General features: G+C 38.3%; 1 protein-coding gene and 1 pseudogene across 8 annotated transcripts in view; both read left to right on the top strand.

Moving 5' to 3' along the window:
* The window catches only part of ZNF334 (zinc finger protein 334), a 58,855-nt gene that overhangs the window by 22,372 nt on the left and 20,558 nt on the right, over window positions 1-15,925 (top strand). For all 8 annotated transcript variants that reach the window (XR_010138700.1, XR_010138698.1, XR_010138694.1 and 5 more), the window contains one exon: window positions 5,199-5,338. The gene's annotated coding sequence lies outside the window, so the exon portion shown is untranslated. The remainder of the gene's footprint in view (window positions 1-5,198; window positions 5,339-15,925) is intronic.
* The window catches only part of LOC129052177 (E3 ubiquitin-protein ligase makorin-1-like), a 35,875-nt pseudogene that overhangs the window by 6,151 nt on the left and 13,799 nt on the right, over window positions 1-15,925 (top strand).

Raw genomic sequence — 15,925 nt, 5'->3', positions numbered from 1 at the left:
CATGCTAGTAGGAAAACAATATGAGAAAAAAAGAAAATCAGAACTGGACACTGCAACACACATCAAGTTAATTAGGAAAGGGAGGGAAAGAAGAGTGCAGTGACTGGAGACTTTAGACGGGTAGGATGAGAAGTAGGAGTTTGTGGAGGTGGAGAGGCAGAGAATTGCTTCTCCACGTACAAGAATGATTTAAGTGATCAACAGTGGCCATTGAATTTTTTTCTATTTCTTTAAACTTGAAATAATTATACTTGTGATTGTAAAAATGGCTCAGTGAAATTTTAATAACCAAAACAGAAAAGCTTAAAGAACCTAAAAAGAATCACGTGAAATCCTAAGCATGGATTAAAGTTTTGTTTCCATTAAGGCCCTTTAAAATATTTCTGTGTGGTATAGCAATTTGTGAAAGTGATTACACTTTAAATATTTTCGTTTGAACATCAAAATTGGGGATACTTATGAGTAAATACACATCTGTCTTATCAATTTGATATTTAATGTTTTACTGTGCGACAGGGTCATTATTGATTGGGCCAATGCTCTATTTGGATATTTGAGTTGTACTTATTTTTGTTGTTGCTAAGAACATTAAGAACAATCTTAAATCTACATCTTTGTTAATTTGAAATATATTCTAGTATATTCTAGTATCGATTCTTAGAAATGAGAGTTCCCAATTATATTTTTGGTATATGCATGCACTGCACTCAAGTTCTTATATTGCATGAACACACCATTATTTTCCAGTATCTTGATAACCCTAGACTATCAAACTTACCTTTATATAAAACTGTGGTGTCATGAGTTCTAGCACTTTTTTGTAATAAAAACATCTAGAAACTGGTTAACTGCAGAAAGAAATGTGAGCATTCCTTACACACATACGAATTATAGATTGAGCATTTCTGTATACATACAAAATATAGTAGATATGTTAATACAGACAAAAAAATCTCCCATTGATAAGATGGAGAACCAGCACAGGTTTCTGTTATCTTCCTCATTCTAGTCTGAGATGCTACTGAAGTGCTTAGAAAAATGTATAGATATAGTGGAATATTTATAAATATACATGAGTAATATTTTCAAAAACATAAATATTTCAACATGGGACAGAATCAGTGGTAATAAAAGGGACAAAGTGGGAATAGTTGGTTTGAAGATATGGTTTTTAATTTTTTTTTTTTTTTTGAGACAGTCTCTGTCACCCAGGCTGGAGTGCAATGGCATGATCTTGGCTCATTTCAAACCCCGCTTCCCAGGCTCAAGTGATTCTCATGCCTCAGCCTCTCGAGTAGCTGGCCATGCCATCACATCCGGCTAATTTTTGTATTTTTAGTAGAGATGGGTTTCACTATGTTGGCCAGGCTGGTCTCAAACTTCTGACCTCAAGTGGTCTGACCGCCTCAGCCTCCCAAAGTCGTGGGGTTACAGGTATGAGTCACCATGCCCACCCTGAAGATATGTTTAAATGAACTTAATGGTTGGCATTTATAGCAAAATTATATAGCCAAAGATGAAATAGCAGCATGGAAAACCTGGTTGGAGAATTCTTTTAGAGGGAAGGAACTGGAGAAATAGAATATATAAAAGGAAAGTCAGGATTAAAAGAAAGTACTACCATCCATTAAATGTGAGTCCTATTAAAAACGTGTAGAAGATTTACCAACTTCATCATGTGGCCTAATATCTGGGCAACTAGAGTCTCTGAAATAGACGGGGAAAGGGGGTCGGGGGCAGGGACGAGAGAAATATTTGAAGAAATAATGGGCAAAAAATTCTCAAACACAGTAAAAACTATAAACTCACAGATCCAAGAAACCCAAATCACACAATAAGAAACATGAAGAGAATTACACTAAGGTACATTATAAAGAAATTGTTCAAAGCCAGTGATAAAGAGAAAACTGTAAAAGCAACCAGAGGGGGGAAAAAGACATTATGTACATGGCACAGAGACAAAGATGACATCAGATTTCTCACTGGAAACACTGCAAGCAAAAAAGATAATGGAACAAAATATTTAAGGTACTAAAAGAAAAAAAAAACCTATTAACTAGAATTCTATGCCCAGCATATGGCTTTCAAAAATGAAGACAAACAAAAGACCTTTTCAGAAATACAGAGATTGAAAGAATTCATTACTAGCAGAGCTGCGCTACAAGTAATTTTAAAGGAAGTCCTGCAGGGCAGAAGAAAAGGGATGCCAGATGGGAATTTGGCCCTACACCAAGGAATGAAAAGCAACTGAAATGTAACTGGTAAATATGTGTGGGTTTATTACTATTACTTAAATCTCTTTAAAAGATTGACTGTTTAAACACAAATAATGTATTATGGGGCTTATAACGTGAAAGTAAAATGTATGACAGCAACACCATAAAGGCAGGTGGAGATAAATTATAGTATTTTATATACTTATATATATATATTATAAAAACTACAGTATAATTCTTATATTCTACATGAAGGAGTATACTATCGCTTGCATGTAGATTGTGATAAGTTAAAGACAGATACCATAAACTCAAATCCCAACACAACCATTAAAATAGAGTTACAGCTAATAAGCCAATAAAGGTGATAAAATAGAATCCTAAAAAAAAAAAAAGAAAAATCAATCCAAAATAGGGTAAGGATAATAAAGCAGAATAAAGGAGAAAAGGGGGAAGAACAGATATGACAAATAGAAATCTATTTGATTTAGGCTCAAGCCTAACCATATCAATTATCACAGTAAATGTAAAAATAAAAACACAAGATTTCACAACCTGAGCACTTATTTACCTTTGTATCAGAGAATTCTTTGTTATGGGGGCTGTCATGTGCATGTAGGATCTTGGCATCCCTGGCTGTTACACCCTAGATGCCAGCAGCATGCCTACATACCCAGTTATTACTACCAAAAAGATCACCCAGACATTGCCAGGTGCCCTTAGAGGGCAAGATCTTCCCTTCTCCCCATTGAGACCCAGTGGTATAAGCACCTCAATGAAAAGGTGGAGATTATCAAGCTTGTATGAGAAAGTAAAACCAAATTATTTGCTAACTACAAGAAACTTCCTTTAGAGACACAATTGGTTAAAAAGTAGATGGATGGAAAATATATACCATGCTAACAGTTAAAAGAAAGCTAGAGTAGCTATATTAATATCAGACAAAATACATTTTAGAGTAATAAGTATTTCCAGGGATAAAGAAGTTTATTTCATAAGGATAAGGAATTAACAGAGCATAATTCTAGGTGTTTATGCACCCACAGAGCTTCAAAATACTTGAAGCAAGATTGTCAGTGAAAGAATACACTCTAAGAATAGGAAACTAATTTTAAATAAAAGAACCCACTATGATGGATAACTAGAAAACCACACTGCTATAATAAAAAAGAATATTATACTCATCCAGAAGAGACAAACACACAAATGGAATAAAAGAAATTTCAGAAGATGATTTCTATAGATGTCTAGTACTGATGGCTTGTGTGTAAGGATGGCATCATAAGTCAGTGAGGACAGAAAGGATGCTTTGGTGGGTGGTATTGTAAAAACTGGCTCATTGTTCAGAGAAAATGGGGCTGGTTGTCCATTATGCCATATACAAATATAGACAGATTAAGACGTGAATTTTAAACCCATAATGCTGATAGGAGAATGTCTTTGTGGTCTAGGATGCAGTGGGCTTCTTAAACAACAACAAAAAGACAATAAGCAAATGTTGTAAGTCAAAAATGTTATGGATGTGATCAAAAATGAAGGATTTCTGATCAAGAGAAGCACCAGAGTCAACAGGCAAATGACAGATTGACAGGAGTAATCGTAAATTTTAAACCAAAAAATACCTTATATATAATATAAAATTATTCAATTCCACAAAGAAAAGAAAAAAAATTAGAAAATGAGCAAAGAACATGAAGAAGCAATTCAAAAAAGCTGAATAGTGAGTGGATGACAAGAATATCACGTGAGCTTCATCTTACTATTAGGGAAATGAGAATTAAAACAAGGAGACAAAGCTACCAAAATGGAGCCAACTAAAATGCAAATGTTAGCAAGCAGTGGTGAGATGCAGTAAAGAGAAGTAATGTGGGTGGAGTGTAAAATTCACAGATGTCCAGAAAGTAATCTGGGTACGTTTTGTCAAACTATTTATAATATGCCCTGTGACCCAGAAAATTGTTGTAGATTCCAAAGGGAGCATGTGAGATTTGGGTCAGAAGGAATTGTAGAGACTTAGGAATTTTTTCCCTAAAACTGGCTGTGTGATGGATGCATATTAAAGAATACTATATTGCACTAAAAAGTAAGACACGTAGATATAACATGTAAAGATTTCAGAAACAGCCAAGTAGAAAGGTAAGAAGTGAGATTTTTACAGCATGCTGTTTAAATAAGAGTGCAGCCATATATAAAATCGTGTATATTTTACAATTAGTATATGCATTTTTATTTTTTTAGACAGAGTTTCACTCTGTTGCCCAGGCTGGAGTGCAGTGACACGATCTTGGCTTACTGTAACCTCTGCCTCCCGGGTTCAAGTGATTCTCCTGCCTCAGCCTCCCAAGTAGCTGGGACTACAGGCATGTGCCACCACACCCAGCTATTTAACAACATAGAAAAGATATTAGACTAGCTGTCTAGCACATAATGACATAATGAATTGTAAATGAAGGTTATACAAAATGACGATGGAGTCTTGACTAGAGCAACAGTGACGATTGATTGACTCAATTTTTGTATCCAATTTCCAGCCCTCCGACTACCACATTGCCAGCCCTAAACAGGATATGTGGTTTTATTCAAATATGTCACAAAACAAAGTAAACAGATTTGTGTTCTAAAGCCACAAGGCGGCAGTGGAGAGATCTGAAAAACATCTTGCAGTAAATGTGAAAGTGACTATAACTTGATAGAAAAATGTTCAGGGGTGCATAAAAAATGAAAGTTTAAGGGAGAGAAAAGAAGTATTTTGGGGGTAGGAGAGGAGTTTGGACCAAGTTATTAAGTATTTAAAGAATAAACAGGGTTATTTGGAATTCTTGTGAACAATTCTTATAAAAAATCTTTAATAAGTGGATTGCAGTCCACTTTCCAAAATGCCCATAGCTTAAATGCATTTGGTATTTTACTCTTTAGATCAAATGATACTCCAGACCGAAATTCATCATCATCTAACCCAGCTTTTTATCCCCTGACTTTCAGGAGCCTATGAATGAGCTGCCTTCCCTGATGTCAGCACTGAAACTCGAGAAACAAGTTTCTCTGAAATCTCTGGATCATCTTACATTCTGGCAATTTCTACCTTCTGTTAATGAAGGTAGTCGTCTCTTTCCAACTAGATGGTAAATTTGTTTTTCTAATTTGTCATTCTCTAAACTAATAATCTAAAGAGAAAATCAGTCTCTCTCCAGAATTTTCTTTTAAAAAAAAAAAAAAAAACCTTCTGTGACACTTTTCTGAGCTAACCCATTCATTCATTGTAATCACTGACAAGTTTTTTGACCAATTCAGCTATTCATCCTTTTATCCATTCGGGTAGTAACTTAAATTCCAAACTTTTACCAGCAAACCATTTACTGTCCTAAGACTAGAATTATAACAAAAAGGGTACAGGGAGAGTGATAAATGTGGGGTAAAGATTCCTTTGGCAACTCATGGACAGAAGCCCAGGGGAAAGCTCTTCTCCTATCACCTCCTGGTGGGGGCTGGAGTGGGAGTGTCCAGGTTACTCTGAGTTGAGGTGTGAGCTGTGATGACTTCCATCTGCTTCTTACCTGGGCAGGGAACACCTGTCACCTCTCTCTCTATCATCCAGGGCTCCTTCCCTTGCTTCAAAGAGGACATCACGTGTGCCTTATAAGTCCAGTTTCCTAAGAAAAATAAATGATCTTGACCATGCTGTGGTTATTACAGAATTTAGACCCACATTTTTAGTGACGAGGAATCTCATTGACATCTCAATCTTCCCAGAACCTCTAAAGCACTGTTTTTGTATAAAAGACCATCTTCATTTTAAACCATTCCCCAGCTGTTTCTTAGGCATATGACAGCCTCAGACTATAGTTTTGGAGAATGGTGTGATGATTTTGAGGACAGTGGGGAATAGGAAGCTTGTATCATCCCAAGATGAAAATGTCTTCTCTTAACACAGAGCTACAATGTTTACTGAAGAATATGAAGTTAGAAAATTCAACTAAGCATTTTCAGGGAGTTTTGCAGATATTTGCACAGAAGGAAAAAATCCTCCCATGGGCAGTTGTGAACCAGCAAGACCTTCCTTACCCAAAGACGCAAGGTATTTGCAGTTATCCAGCATCACATCTTTATACAGGTTTCTCTGTTCAGGGGTCAGATGATCCCACTCATCTGGTGAGAAGACTACGGCCACATCTCTAAATTTCACCAACTCCTGAAATAACAATTTATACTTTATATGTATACATGCCTCCACGTGGCCCCTGGTAGATATCTTTCATATTGGGCATTCTAAGGAATCACACAGGATATAAGGATACATTAGAATAAGTGACCAAAAGCTATAATAGAAAGTGCAAACAATAAAAGTATGATTTACTCTTGTAGAGTTTAGGAAGACAAAATTACTTATCCTCATGATAAAGTAACAGCTAAGGAAACATACATTTGGTGTTCATGCTTGGCTGAGTCAATGGGGTAGAGCTACCGTCTGTGGGATTATGACCAAATACCTCTAAGTCAGAATCCCACCCAAGCAGAATGATAAGGGAATTCATCCTGCCTGACTGCATGAGCTGGGACATCGGTCTCTTTGTGCTTCAGACTGAAACTGGAGCATCAGCTCTTCTTGAGTCTTGAACCTACTGGGTTTTGGACCAGTATTATAGATCAGTCAAAACTAAAGATTTGACAGAGTCTCTCAATATGAGCAGTCAAAAGTTCTTTGCAAGTAATACTAGAACCGTGTCAGGCCTCCCAAGTATATACATAAATTCAATAGTATCTCCATTAAAAAAAATCCATTAAGATTATTTTTATAAACTGTGATAAACAGATACATGATTTTCACACAAGGGAAAAATATGACAGACTAGTTTTTTACATGAAAAGTTAATGGAGGTCTTGTTCTTGTCAGGGTGCAGAGTCAAGCTGTAGTAATTCGAGTGGGTTAGGAATGCTATCAGCACAGATGAAGAGATCAAAGAAAGAGAGCCCAGAAACAGATGCAAATAGGAAATGTTTACTACCTAAAAAAGATGACCTGCAAGTCTGTTGGGAAACAATTCAATGAATACTGAGGCAATAACTGAATATCCCATAGTAGGGGGAGAGCAAGATCCCTCCCTGACTATGAGAATATGTTCCAGATGAAATAAAAGATATTAAAATGTTAGAAAATGAGGATTTTCAGACTTACAATAGAAAAATGTCTTAAAGACTCAAGTGCCAGATAAAAGGAAATAATAAATTCGACTTTATAAAGGAGAAAGAAATCTCTCTGAAAAAATAAAAGGGACACAGAAAAAACTTAAATTAGTATGTTGTATAACCAACAAGGAACTAATTCGGAATTTGTACAGATCAATAAGAAAAAAAAAATAGAAGCTGCAGACTAGACAAATGCCTAAAGTATATGAATGAAAAGTTCACTGAAGAAAGCATACAAATGATCAATAAGTGGACAAACTGTTCTCAATTAAATGCACATTATATTAGCAGCAAGTCTTGCTTGTTTTGGCAAGACAGTCACAACATTTAAAACCTGGATACTATCCAGTGTTTTTAAGGGATGGAACCAAGCCATCAATCACACTGATTTGTGGACTTCAAAGTCAGCATAGCACTTTTGGAGCATGACTTGACAGTATCTCACATGGTTAAAGGTGCATGCCCTTGACTCAGAAATTCTAAGTCTAGATAGCTTTCTTAAAGTTCAAGAATATGCAGAGACTTCATGGCAACATTATGTCTACCACTGAAATACTGCAAACATAGAGATCTATAAACAGGAGAAAGGTCCAAAAACAGGACAGTTCACACTGCAGAACACATTGCAGATGTTGAGAATAAGGGCCATCTATGCGTACTGCTATGGAAACATCTCCAAAATAAATTACAAAACTTAAAAAGTTACAGAATATAGACTTTTATTCCCCCATGTCACTGATGGGCCATGGGGAAGTGGAGATGCTACTTTACATATCTATACACAATAGATCTTTTTTATTGATATTTTATTGATATAAAAAAAGATCTATTGTGTATAAAACTAAAGACAGTGGTTGAGTAGGGTTAATCATTAAAAAGGCCTTTAAAAAATTATTCATCTGCATTGTTAAAAAGATCATACATTGATAGATTTCTTATATAATTTGAAAAATATAAAATTACAGAAGTAAAATTTAACTCAGGTCTGCCTGACTGAGGGATGAAAATGTCTTCACAGACTTCATTTTAAAAGATGTTTTGGTAAATTCGTTTATTATTCAATGGAATTCTAGCTATTATATTTGGACATTGTTATTTGATACCACAATTAAATCAGCCTGTCCTCTAATGTAAACGTGATCTCCGTCATTTACCCAGTTCTTCTAAATATTGGGCCCTAAATATGTGGATTAGTGGGAAGCTAATGTTTCTTACCGCTGCCATAACAAATTACCACCAACTTCATGGCTTAAAACAACACAAATTTATAATCTTACAGTTGTGGAGTTCAGAAGTACAATATGGGTTAGCAGTGCTGTGTCCCTGCTGCAGGCTCTAGGAAGAATCTGATTCCTCAACTTTTCTAGCTTTCTAGAAACCACCTGCATCCCTTGGCTTGTGGCCAGCCCTATCCTGTCTTCAAAGCCAGCAACATAGCATCCCCCTGCCTGTTTCTTACAAAGACCCAGTGATTACATTTCAGGCCCACCCAGACAACCCAGGAGAAACCCCCCATCTGAAGATCCTCAACTTAATAACACCTGCAAAGTCCCTTTTACCATGTAAGGTAACACATTCACAGCTTCCAGGAACTAGGATGGGGACATCTTGCAATGGGTGGGGGAGAGTTCATTCTACCACAATGTGTATCTGGCCTTCTATTTTCTTCTGTTTACCCATCAATGTATTATCATTTCTGTGTTATTTTAATTAGCATAGTTTGATGTGTTGGATTTTAAGTCTGTCAGGACCAGTGCCCTTTTGTTACCCAGAAATATGGCAGCATCCCTCCACCTTCATCCCATCCGCCTGACTGCCTGTGCACTGCTCCAGCTCTCCCATAGATTTGAGAGCAAGTCAAGCCGTTGCTCCCTGCGCTGCCAACACATGCAAGCTGTCCAACTTCAAACTGAACTCACTATCCCCAGGGACTCCTATTCTTCAGCTTAAAAGTTTTCAAAAAATTCATGCCTAGAAGACCTGCGCTGATGACTCCTCTTGGTCAGTCAGTCCTTGAGTAGTTTGTTGAATGAATCCTAAATATTGGGTCACTTGTTGAGCAGTTTGTTGAATGAATACTAAATCTTGGGTCAGACCTTGAGCAGTTTGTTGAATGAATACTAAATCTTGGGTCACTAAAGAAAGCTTCTGGGCTATTTAGGTCCCCTCTGTTGCCTCTCTGACTGTCACTTCATCACCAGAATGGGGAACTGCACCCATTGGAACAAATGCAAAATGTCTTTAGCCCTGTAAATTGGTATTTTAGGAAGGAAATCAGAAGTAAGCAGTTCACCTGTGATATCACCTCTAGAAATGACCGAGCCATTTTCCTTTTCATTCTTCACCTTCTGTTCTCAGGGAACACAGACTCCTGAGAAGCCACACCTTAAAATTGAGGGCAGAAGCATGTGAGACCAGGTACTCCAACCCCTACCCCCAACCACACACACAGAGGAAACCAGGAATCCATAACAGCATACCTACCTTGGCCTTCAGGTTCTCTTTCCTCCTGGGCCCTCAGGAGAGCCCACGGGTATGCTGCAGCAGCTGGGATTTTGGATACTGGGGTCTCTCCCTATGTGTCAAAGTGTGAGACTCTACCTTCCAGATTTGCCTTGAACAAAACTTTCCCTGCCACCCAGTGAAACAGAGCTTGAACTCACCTTCTCAGAAAGATCAACTCCGATACAGCTAGCAGGCCCAGCGTGCATCTGAGCCTACCTATATAGAACCTAGATCATCACACCCAGAACCTTCTCATTTCCTAATCAAGCCCAGCTCACTACCTGCAGGATTCAGCTCTTTTGGTCCTGATTATAGTGGGAACAGGAAGGATTGGGGAATGCAGGATTGTCACATCAAGGCTTAGGCTGAAAATTCCCCAGTGCTCTTTATTCATGCCTCCTATGTACCCCAGGCATGATGTCATATAACACACACCCAGATAGGCTTGTGCCACTCTTTCCACTTCAATCTCTGAGATAAGGGGCCTCACCTGGTGCCTCCCACCCCCATGAGGCAGCTGCATGGAGGAGGAGAGGCAGTTTGGTGCTTTCCGCAGTGGGACGGTGTAAAGTAGCATCTCCACTTTCCTATGGCCCATCAGTGACATGGGGGAATCCAGTGTGTGCTGCTTGTCCCAGAAAGGGGTTGGGAATGATAGGAGGGTATGGAAAGCGGAACAATTGCCCCCCCAAAGATGTCCACATCCTAACCCCCAGAACCTGTGAATATGTGACCTTACTTGGCAAACGTGTGATTAATAATTGTGAACAAAAAACCCAAACTCTGTAAAATATTTGAAGGAGTTTATTCTAAGCCAATATGAGTGACCATGGCTCCAGAAAGAGTCTCAGGGGGTCCTGAGAAAGGGCGCCCAAGGAGGTCAGATTACAGTTTGGTTTTATATAGTTTAGGGAGACAAGTTACAGGCGAAGACATAGATCAATACATGTAAGGAATATATTGATTTGGACTGGAAAGGTGAGACATCTCAAAGAGTCAGGGAGCTTACAGGTCATAGGTGGATTCAAAAATTATCTGATTGGCAATTGTTTGAAAGAGTTAAACTAATTTGAAGTCAGTAGAAAGAAATGCTTTAGTTAAGGTAAGTGGCTTGGGGGCGTTGTGGAAGCCAAGGTTCTTATTATGTAGATGAAGCCTCCAGGTAGCAGGCTTCGGCGGGAATAGATGGTAAATGTCTCTTTTCATACCCTAAAGGTGTCAGACTCTTAGTTAATCTCTCCTAGATCCCAGAAAGACTGGGCTGCATTAATGGAGGTTCTCTACAGATGTAGAATTTTCCCCACACAAGACAGATTTGCAGGGCCATTTCAAAGTGTCAGAGAAATGTATTTTGGGGTAAAATACTTTGATTTCCTTCAGGGTCTGATATCTGTCATGTGATGCTACACCAGAGTCAGGATGGAATTTGATCTCTTATTGCCACAGAGTCTGTTTTGTCAGTCTTGTGATCTCTATTTTAGTGTTAATGCTGGTCAGTTGTGCTGAACTCCAAAAGGGAGAGGGTATAAGGAGGTGTGTCCAACCTCCCTTCCCATCATGATTGTGAATTTCATTTTTCAGGTTTCTCTTGGCTCTGTTCAGTCTGTTGGGGGGCCTGGGATTTTTGTTTTGGCTTACAGAATCTGGAGTTGGGACAATTATCCTGGATTATCCGGGTGGGTCTGATATAATCAAAAGGGTCCTTAAAAGAGGGAGGCAAGAAAATCAGATAATAAAAGACAGGTAGGAGCCTCCAGAAGCAAGAAAAGGCAAGGAGACAGGTTCCCCCCTAGAGCCTTCAGAAAGAGCACAGTCTCTCCAGCACCTTGATTTTAGCCCCATGAGACCTGCTTTGGACTTCTAACCTCCAGACCTCTAAGAAAAGTTTTTATTTTGAGCCACTAAGTTTGCAGGCATTTGTTCCAGCAGCAATAGATAACTGATACAGAGGGCCAGAGACTGAGGGTGGCCAGGAATGGGGTGAGGTGAGCACAGGGTGAGGACTTCTGGACCAGAGGCCTTGTAGGAGGACAGTGGGCCCAGATGCTCACTAGAATCCAAAGGCCAGGGGGACCAAATGACCCCAGCAGGGGATGCAGCAGGACTGAAGCCTAAACCAAAGACCCAACAGGGTGAAATGACCCTACAGAAGCCAGCAGGGCCCAGCCACCAGCACCCAGACCTGACACATATTCCATTGCGCCTTCATTTTTTGTTAAGTGTTCCCCTGCACAAAGACTACGTAAACCAAAAATAAAATTCTAAGCCCTCCAACCACCGGAATGGACCCCTCCTCTCGGCAAAGTAAATTCCGAAGTTAACCTGAAAAACTAGTTCAGGCCATGATGGAAAGTGGGGTCGGACATGCCTCATTATACCCGCCACCCTTTTGAAATTACTGAGAGAACAGACTCTCTAAGTTTGATAAGAAGCATTTATAATGTATTCTCTCTGAAGCCAGCTACCTGGAGACTTTGCCTGCATGATAAAAACTTGGTCTCCACAACCCCTTATCTTAGCCCAGACGTTCCTTCCCATTGATTCTAAGTCTTTAGATAATAACTTAATCCTTTCAACCAATTGCCAATCAGAAAGTATTTGAATCTGCTTATGACCTGGAAGCCCCTGCCTTCCAGTTGTCCCACCTTTCCAGACCGAACCAGTGTACATCTTTTTTGTACTGATTAATGTCTTTTGTGTCCCTAAAATGTATAAAACCAAGTTGTAGCCTGACCACCTTAGGCACATGTGTTTGGGATCTCCTGAAGGCTGTGTTGTGGGCCATTGGTCACTCATATTTGGCTCAGAATAAATCTCTTCAAATATTTTACAGAGTTTGACTCTTTTCATTGACAACTATAATTCTGAGGTGAAATCAGAGGAAAGGGAGAGGGAGTGCTTGAGAGGAGAGAATGTACCAGAGAGCACATGTGAATGTTGAAATCAGATAATTTCTCAATCAAATGACTATTTCAGAATAGTCTGTTTTAAACATGAAGTTGTGAAATGACCTTGGAGTGGTATGATTATGTTTTCTACCATTGTTTGTAGCCCACTTATACAGAAAGATATTTACATTTTTGCACACACTGTGGCTATTTTAGCAAGCTGCAGGAAAATACTGAGTGCTAAGCATGTCCATATTCATGATCTCATTAACTGACACAGGCAACCTAGAGGGAATTATTCTATTGCAACCTTCTTATTTTGGAGTTGAGAAAAGGGAGGATTAGAAAAATAAGCAGTTTTGCCCACAGTAACACAGCTGGTGAGGGATAGCACTGAGCTCCATCCTCAAATCCATCTGACTCTAAAAGACCAGGCTCTAGGCCAGCCGTGGTGGCTCATACCTATAATCCTAGCACTTTACAGGGCTGAGGCAGGAGGATTTCCTGAGGCCAGAAGTCTGAGACCATCCTAGGCAACATAGCAAGACCTTGTCTCTACAAACAATTTTAAAATTCCAGGTATGGTGGCATGTGCCTATAGTCCAAGCTACTTGGGAGGCTGAGGTGAGAAGACCACTTGAGCCCCAGCATTCGAGGCAGCAGTGAGCTATGATCACATCACTGCACTCCAGCCTGGGCAATAGAGCGAGATCCTGTCACGTGGAAAAAAAAAAAAAACGGCTGTTAGGCTCTTTGATGACATAAACCTAGCCAAAGTGTGGATTCCTAAAAAGGTGCCTTCCCCACCTGCCGCATTTACCTATCCAGCCTCATCAACCACCAATTCCCTGTACTCTCCTATTTTTCACATTTTATTCTGTGCAGTTATCTTTATATTATTTTATTCTCCCTCCTAGACTCTGTTTATGGAAGCAGAAACTATACCTTTTATCTCTTTGTATTCAAAGCCTTTAGCTCTAGTGTCCAGCACTTAATATGCCAGAAAACAGGCATTATTTTGAGAGTCTCCTATCACCCATCCACTGTACCAGCATGAATTATTTCATTTCAGTATCTTGAAATCCCATCAGTGTATGGGATTATTTTATTATCTCATTTCAATGAGTAGAAAATGCAAACATTATTTTTCTAAGATCACATGGTGAGACCGTTTGAGTCCTGATAGGATATATCCCAAAGTTGTCTGAACCCAGGACTGGACATCTTAACATTGCCATAAAATTCTCCATCATTATAACTATAGAAAGGCAGAAACCATGATAAATGCTTAATATAAACAAGCTTTATCAGCTTGGATAGTCACCTAACCTTTATGTGACTCATCTTTAAAATGAAGGCATTGGGTTCTTTCACACTTTTTTGTCAGCAGCATAATACAAGTATATCTGAGGTTCTGCAGGTATAACCTGAGACTGCACATATAAAAAAGAAAGACATTAAGTCTAACTTCTATTTTGTATAATTGACATTTGTATTGAGGTAATTGTAGATTGACACGCAGTTGCAAGAAAAAATAGAGACTTCATGTACCCTTCACCCAGTTTTTCCTAATGGTAACATCTTGCAAAATTATAGTACAATATCAAAACCAGGATATTGAGGTTGATAAAATTCTCCAATCTTATTCATATTTCCTTAGCTTTACTTCATTTGTATGTGTGTATTAATTCTATACAGTTTTATCACGTGTAGGTTCTAGTATTCACCACCATTGTCATGTTACAGAACACTGTCATCACCTCCAGGATCTCTGGTGTTACCCACATTTACTTCTTCAATAACCACACCCACTGCCCCCCCACCCTCTCTCCTGTCCCAGGTAACTACGAATCTCTTCTCCATTTCTAAAATATTATCGTTTCAAGAATGTTATATAAATATTATCATGCAGTATATAACTTCTGGGATTGGTTTTTATCATCAACATAATTCCCTGGAGATTCATCCAAGTCACTATATGTATTGATAATTTGCTTCTTGTTATTGCTGAGAAGTATTCCGTGGTATGGATGTATGCCATTTGTTTAATGATTTACCCTTGAAAGACATCTGAGCTGCTTCCTGTTTGGGGCTATTACAAATGAAGCTACTATGAAAATTAGTGTATAGGTTCTTGTGCTAACATATGTTTTTATTTTCTGGGATAAATGCCCAATAGTAAAATTGCCAGGTTGTAGAGTAATTGCACATAAGAAACTACCAAACTATTTTCCAGAGTGGTTGTACCATTTTACATTCCCACCAGCAATGTATGAGTGATCCAGTCTCACCACATCCTTGCCAGCATTTAGTGGTGTTACTGTTTTTTATTTTAGCCATTTTGATAGGCGTGTAGTGATATCACACTGTGGTTTTAATTTGCATTTCCTTACTGGCTAATGATGTTGAACACTTTTCATGTGCTTATTTTCCATCTGTATATCCTTGTCATTGAAATGTCCTTTCATGTCTTTTTCCCACTTTCTAATTGGATTTTTTTTTCTTTTTTTGCTGTTGAGTTTCGAGAGGTCTTTGTATATATTAGATACCAACCCTTTGTCAAATGTGTAGTTTGCAAATATGTTCTCCCACTTTGTAGTTTGTCATTTCATTCTCTTCACTTGTCTTTCACAGAGCAAAAGTTTTTAATTTTGATGAGGTCTAATTTATAAATATCTTCTTTTATGGATCATGTTTTTGTTTTCAGTCTAAAGATTTTTATTTTTTCCTAAAAGTTTTATAGTTTTACATTTATGTCCATGATTCATTTTGAGTTCGTTTTTGTATAAAATTTGAGGTTTAAGTCAAGGTTTGGTTTTTTTATGTCTATGGATGTCCAATTGCTCCAGCACCATTTGTTGAAAAGGTTAGTTTTTATTTTTAAAATGAATGATTTTGTGATTTACTCCATATTTATATTTTTCATAGAATAGTAATGGCTTCTATTATGTGACATTAAGTACAATTTATCCTCCAAGGAGATATGCCAAGTAAATCCTGTGGTTTCCTTTACTTGTTGGAATAGACCCACAGTTTCCTTAGGGCATGTAAATCACAGGGTGAGAATAAGTACTGGATGATACTGGAAGCTCCTGTCAACTTTGATAATCTATCTGTGCCTCTGTTTCTGTT

Source organism: Pongo abelii, chromosome 21 (assembly GCF_028885655.2).
Source record: "Pongo abelii isolate AG06213 chromosome 21, NHGRI_mPonAbe1-v2.0_pri, whole genome shotgun sequence".
NCBI lineage: Eukaryota > Metazoa > Chordata > Mammalia > Primates > Hominidae > Pongo > Pongo abelii.
This window is presented reverse-complemented; position numbering and strand designations above follow the sequence as displayed.